The sequence below is a fragment of the Eulemur rufifrons genome, chromosome 9, assembly GCF_041146395.1.
Source record: "Eulemur rufifrons isolate Redbay chromosome 9, OSU_ERuf_1, whole genome shotgun sequence".
NCBI classification, from domain to species: Eukaryota; Metazoa; Chordata; class Mammalia; order Primates; family Lemuridae; genus Eulemur; species Eulemur rufifrons.
In genome coordinates, this window is record NC_090991.1 from 28,339,887 (window position 1) to 28,346,669 (window position 6,783).

The following is a 6,783-nucleotide window of genomic DNA, read 5'->3' on the forward strand; positions in this document are numbered from 1 at the left end:
CTTTTTTGGCACCAGCGACCAGTTTCATGGGAGACAATTTTTCCTCAGACTGGGGGTGGGAGATGGTTTTGGGATGATTCAAGCGCATTATATTTATTGTGCACTTTATTTCCATTATTACATTGTAATATATGATGAAATAATTATACAGCTCATCATAATGCAGAATCTAATGTTGCTGCTGATCTGACAGGAGGTGGAGCTCAGACGGTGATGCAAGATATGGGGAGCAGCTGTAAATACAGATGAAGCTTCACTCGCTCTGGTACCTAACAGGCCACAGATGGGTACTGGTCTGTGGCTAGGGGGTTGGGGACTGCAGGCTTAGTGCAGCCGAGCTTCTATCTCTGCACTTGCTAGGCACCATGCTAAGTTTATCATCCCTATTTTACAGATGAGGCAAACCGAGGCACAGAGAGGTTGAGAAACAGACTTCATATCACACAGCCAATGTTGGGACTGAGATCACTTTGTTTTAACTTGGTCATCCAAGTCAGCTTCATGCTAAATTAAGCCATTGAAGAGAGAGTTTCTCTTATTTTGTTTCATCTCTGAGAACCTTGCTCTGGGGATGTTGTTAAAATGCAGATTCTGATTTCCTTTCCCAGGGAAGAGGCCCGAGAATCTGCATTTCTAATAAGCTCCCAGGTGATGTTGCTGCTGGTTCCAGGACCACACATTGAATACTGAGGCTGAAGTGTTTAACAGTATGGATTATGAAGACTGAGAGGATAGCGTTGTGTAATTTAAAGAGCATTATATGGGATTGTGAGTCCTGGGAACAGATCCTGGACTTCACACATTTGTGCCCCTTTGTGCTCATCAGTTCTCCTTGGGCCTCAGGTTTCTCATCTGTAACAGGGGAGGGTTACAGATATGTCTGAAGCGTCCCCTCTGCTCTGATAGCCTGCACTGTGTGTGGAAACGTCATTGTCTTTTATGAATCCTAGCTGATGCAGAACATTGAAACTAGTTTAAATTTGAAGAGGTAACAAAAATATACTTTTAAAAAGTGATGATTTTTTTCATTCCCATTATAGAGTCTTTGGAAAATACAGAAAATTAAAAACAAAGAAAAAAAGAATTATTCATATCTCACCCTGAAAACAACCTGTGTTTGAACATTTTGGTCTATTTTCTTCCATTATTTTCTATGGAAACAGTGTTGTTGTTGTTGTTGTTGTTTTTTATACGTATTTTTGATGACATGGTAGATACATATTCTCTATCTGGCTCATTTTCATTTTAGCATTACAAAGTAACTTTTACATGTTTTTAAAAAGTCATATTTAATGGCTACATTATATTCCAGTCTATAAATATAGCTCACAGTTTGTGTAACCTTCCTTTTGTTGTTGGCTATTTAAGTTGTTTCTAATATTTTGCTGTTATACATAATTCTCTGTTTAGAGTTATTTCCTTAGATTCTCACATTTGGCTAAAGAATATGAAAAGTTTAAGGCTTATGGGAAAATTTTTAACCATAATAGTCTCTCTTTGCTGAGTCAAAATCACCTGGAAAATTTACCTGTATAGGGTCAGAGTAATAGAAATCACCACATCTGAGGAAATACACTCTTATTTCACTAGGAGCAATAATAATGATTATTATTATAGCCAACCTGTGTTGACTGGGTAGTAGGTCCTATGCACTGTGCTAAGTTTATCATCCCTGTTTTACAGATGAAGAGAACTTGCTTTGTAGTACACAGCCAGGAGTCAACTGAGTTAGAGCTTTGAACTCAGGTTTATTGGTGCCAAAGACTGTGATGCTCTTAACACAGGTTAAGATGTCTCAGGGTGTGGTTTTTGGACCGCCTGCATCAGCATCACTTAAAAATGTGGATTCTCTGGTCCTGACCAGCTCTCCTGAGTCAGAATTGTAGTGGAGTAGGAATTTGCCTTCTTTTTTTTTTTTTTTTTTTGAGACAGAGTCTCACTCTGTTGCCCAGGCTAGAGTGAGTGCCGTGGCGTCAGCCTAGCTCACAGCAACCTCAAACTCCTGGGCTCAAGCGATCCTCCTGCCTCAGCCTCCCGAGTAGCTGGGACTACAGGCATGCACCACCATGCCCGGCTAATTTTTTCTATATATATTTTTAGCTGTCCATATAATTTCTTTCTATTTTTAGTAGAGATGGGGTCTCGCTCTTGCTCAGGCTGGTCTCGAACTCCTGAGCTCAAACGATCCGCCCACCTCGGCCTCCCAGAGTGCTAGGATTACAGGCGTGAGCCACCGCGCCCGGCCGGAATTTGCCTTCTTAATTAACAAGTTCCCCAGGTAATTCTTTATTTACACAACTTTTTTGGCTTAAATTTTGAAATGTATCACACATAAAGAGGAGTTTATAAAACATATGCAAAGTTTAAAAAATAATAAAACAAAACCTTGTGTACTCACTACCGAGGTTTACATGTTGAACATTGGGGGGCTTTCATGTGCCCACCTGATTGCCACCCTTCTTCCCCCCACAGAGGGAACTACTATCCTAAGGTTGTGGTCTTCATTTCTTTGCTTTTCTTTATAGTTTTACCATCCCTGAGGGTATCCCTAGATGATATAGGTTTGTTTTGGAAGACTGAAAAACCCAAACCTGGACCTGCTGGGAAATAGCGGTAAAGCCACTGATAAATGAAGCTTCCCAGGAGGAAGTAAGCTGAACAGTGTCCCTGGGACAGAGTCTGGATTTAGCTTCCCTGAGAAGATCCCACCTCGGGAAATCACCAGGAGGATATTGGAACAGGGCTGTGGTTTGAACATCTGGCAAAAATATGGCTGGAGAGGAAGGGGGCTGCTTTCTGTATTTGCCTCTCAGCTCATCAGGGCCTCCTTCAAGGTTAACACAGAAATGTTTCTCAGGGAGACATGAGTGTCTTCAGCTCATCCAGGAAATCGGGCATGGGAACAGAGGAATGGGGGAGCAGGGATCTCATCAGGTCATTGTCTTAGTCCATTTTCTGTTGTTACAACAGAATACTTGAGACTGGGTGTTTGGCTCACAGTTCTGGAGGCTTGGAAGTCCAAGGATGTGGCAGCAGCTTCTGGCGAGGGCATTTGTACTGCATCATAACCTGGAGGAGAGGAGGGAGGGTAAGCTGGCCAACACCTGCACAAGAGACCACAAGAGCGAGCCAAACTTGCTTTTATAAACAACCTGCACTCTCCAGAACTAACTCCTGTGACAACTCACTCCCAAGATAACTGCCTCAATCCATTCAGGAGGGCGGTATCCCCTTCATCTAATCACCTCTCCAAGGCCCCACTGCCCAATGCCATCAGTGGCTGTTACATTTCAACATGAGTTTTGGCAGGGTCACTCAAACCATGGCGATCATCAAGATAAACAAAGTACAAATAAGCTTCTGCAGCAGGCTCAACAGGCAGCCTGTCCTCAGATTGGCTTCTTTCACTGTGTCATATGCATTTAAGTTTCTTCCATGTCTTTGCATGGCCTGATAGCTCTTTTTTGTGTGTGTGTGTGCTGAATAATATTCTGTTGTCTGGGTATGCCACAGTTTATTTATCCATTCACCTCTTGAAGGACATCTTGGTTGCTTCCAAGTTTTGACAACTATGTATAATGCTGTTGCTATAAACCTCTAAACACAGGTTTCTTTTCTTCTCTCTCTTTTTTTTTTTTTGAGTCAGAGTCTCGCTCTGTTTCCAAGGCTAGAGTGCTGTGGCATCAGCCTAGCTCACAGCAACCTCAAACTCCTGGGCTCAAGTGATCCTCCTGCCTCAGCCTCCTGAGTAGCTGGGACTACAGGCATGCACCACCATGCCCGGCTAATTTTTCTATATATATATTTTAGCTGTCCATATCATTTCTATTTTTAGTATAAATGCAGGTTTCTGTGTTGATAAAAGTTTTCAAGTTTTTGGGTAAATGTTCTCTCATAAAAAATATATTTTTCTCTCTTTTTAAAAAATCTCATTCTCATCTTTGCTTTATTTTTCTGAAAGATTTCCTTAGTGTTATCCTTAAATTTTTTAACTGAGCTTTTAATTTCTGCTGTTATGTTTTTAAATATTTTTGTTAATTTGTTTTCTAAATATTTGTTTTTTTTATAGCATCTTGTTCACATTTCATGGAAGCAAAAATTTTCTCTTATCTCAGAGGATATTAGTGTTATTTACTTATTTTCTCTAATTGCATGGTCTCTGATTGGCCAAGTTGCTTTTTCTTTTCTTTCTTTTTTTGTAAACTTGTCTATATCTTCCACATCAGAGGCTTTCTAAATGTCTGGTGAGCCTCAGGTGATTGGGTTTTTGTGGTTTTTTTTGTTTGTTTGTTTTTTTGTTGTTGTTGTTTTTGAGACAGGGTGGCTGTTGCCCGAGTTAGAGTGTAGTTTCATCATCATAGCTCACTGCAACCTCAAACTCCTGGGCTCAAGCAATCCTCCTGCCTCAGCCTCTTGAGTAGCTGGGTATGCACACCATGCCTGACTAATTTTTTTTTTTTTTTGAGACAGAGTCTCGATCTGCTGCCTGGGCTAGAGTGCCGTGGCGTCAGCCTGGCTCACAGCAACCTCAAACTCCTGGGCTCAAGCGATCCTTCTGCCTCAGCCTCCTGAGTAGCTGGGACTACAGGCATGTGCCACCATGCCCGACTAATTTTTTCTATATATTTTTAGTTGTCCAGCTAATTGCTTTCTATTTTTTTTAGTAGAGATGGGGTCTTGCTCTTGCTCAGGCTTGTCTCGAACTCCTGAGCTCAAACGATCCGCCTGCCTCGGCCTCCCAAAGTGCTAGGATTACAGGAATGAGCCTCCCAAAGTGCTAGGATTACAGGCATGAGCCACCACTCCCAGCCTCTAATTAAAAAAATTTTTTTTTGTGGAGACAGGGGCTCTCACTATGTAGCCCGTGCTGGTCTCAAACTCCTGGTTTTGAGCAATCCTACTGCTTCGGCTTCTCCAAAATGCTGAGATTACAGGAGTGAGCCACTCTACCGGGCCCCTCAGGTGATTTTTATGCACCTTAAGGTTTGAGAACTACTGCTAGAGAGTCTCCTAATCTCTCTGAAGCTTTATCATCCCACAGAGAAAAACAAAACATTTCCCAGAAGAACTAGAGCTTTTTCTCTTCCAGTTAAAGGCCCAGAATTTTTCTTGAATGAAATGTCATGTGACAGTAGCCTTAGAAGTGGTTTCACAAATTATTCCGTGCACAGTCCACTCCCTCGTATGTTTATTTGTACCCATCTGTGCTCCTAAGCCTCTGCCAATGGTCCTTTCATTCCTGTTTAGGTTGGAGAGAAGCTTGGCACTGGCCATCGGGAACCTGACACTAACCTGGGTGTCCTCACAGGCTGGGCAGCCGTAAGTTGAGGCCAGTGTCCTGAACCCAGAGCACAAATTATATATAGTCCACTCGTGGAAGCAGGCAGCAGTCCGGGAAGGCCTCTGCCTAAGGCCAAAACATCTCACCATTGTATTGCTGCTTCAGACAGGGAGTGGTGTGTGTATGTGTGTGTGTGTGTGTGTGTGTGTGTGTGTAAGTGCTCAGGATATGTAAGAGCAAGCCAGGAGCATGGGTGTGGACACAGGAGGCAAATCATTTTAAAAAGGAACCATATTTTCTAATACAATTTTTTATTTCAGCTGTATATAAAGTTGTATATTTTAATACATATGTGATTAATTGCTATATCTTTGGTCATCCCAAAAAATTTTTAGACTTTCTATTGTGTGTCCAAAAATAGGGTGCATATGCAAATATAAATGAGGGTGATTTGCATAGAGAAGGGGGAATAATAATAAAAATAGTTTCCAAGTATTAGGCTTTTACTGTCTATCAAGTATATTACATGTACTATCTCTTTTCAGTTTCAAAGCAACCTATGAGTTGAGTTTCATTATAATTATTTTTTATTAGGTCATTAAATATGAAATGTCTGACTTCAAATCAAAAGTTTAGTTTATTATATCTCAAACAAGAAGCATGACAATTAATCAAAGTATGTGCCTAAACAATTGACACAGTTTTGCCATCTTAATGGTAGCTTATTTATGCCAGCAGTGAAGAAGCCTGGAGAGTGAGTGGCAATGAAATCTCAAAAGGTGATTTCCACAACTTGTTAAGAATTGAATATTTTTCCTTGCAAGAAGTGGTCCAAAGCCTGAGAGAAGCGGTAGACAGTTGGTGCAAGGTCTGGTGAATACAATGGATGACAGAGAGTTTCCAAGTCCAGCTGCTGTGAGCAGCATTGTTTTTTACAACATGCAGTCTTGCAAGAGGATTGGCCTGTCTCTATTGACCAATCTTGGCTGCTTAATTGCAAGCATCCTCATCATTTTGTCCAATTAGTTGCAGTAGACATCTGCTGTAATCGATCGACCAGGTTTCATGAAGCCGTAGTGGATAATACCAGCGCTGGACCAGCAAATAGACACCATTAGCTTCTTTTGATGACTATTTGGTTTTGGACTGTGTATCGGTACTTCCTCTTTATCCAACCATTGTGAACAATGCTTACAATTGTCAAAAAGAATCCATTTTTTCATCACTTGTAACAATATGGCATAGAAATGGTTCACCTTTATGTCGTGACATCAAAGAAAGGCAAGCTTCCAGATGATTTCTCTTCTGACACTTGTTTAACTCATGTGGTACCCATCTATCCAGCTTCTTTACCTTGCCCATTTGTTTCAAGTAGTCCAATATTGTTGGAATAGTAATATCAAACCTTGCTGCTAATTCACATGTAGGTTGAGATGGATTCGCTTCCACTACAGGTTTCAGCTCATCATTATCCACCTTGGTCTCAGGCCACCCACGTGGCT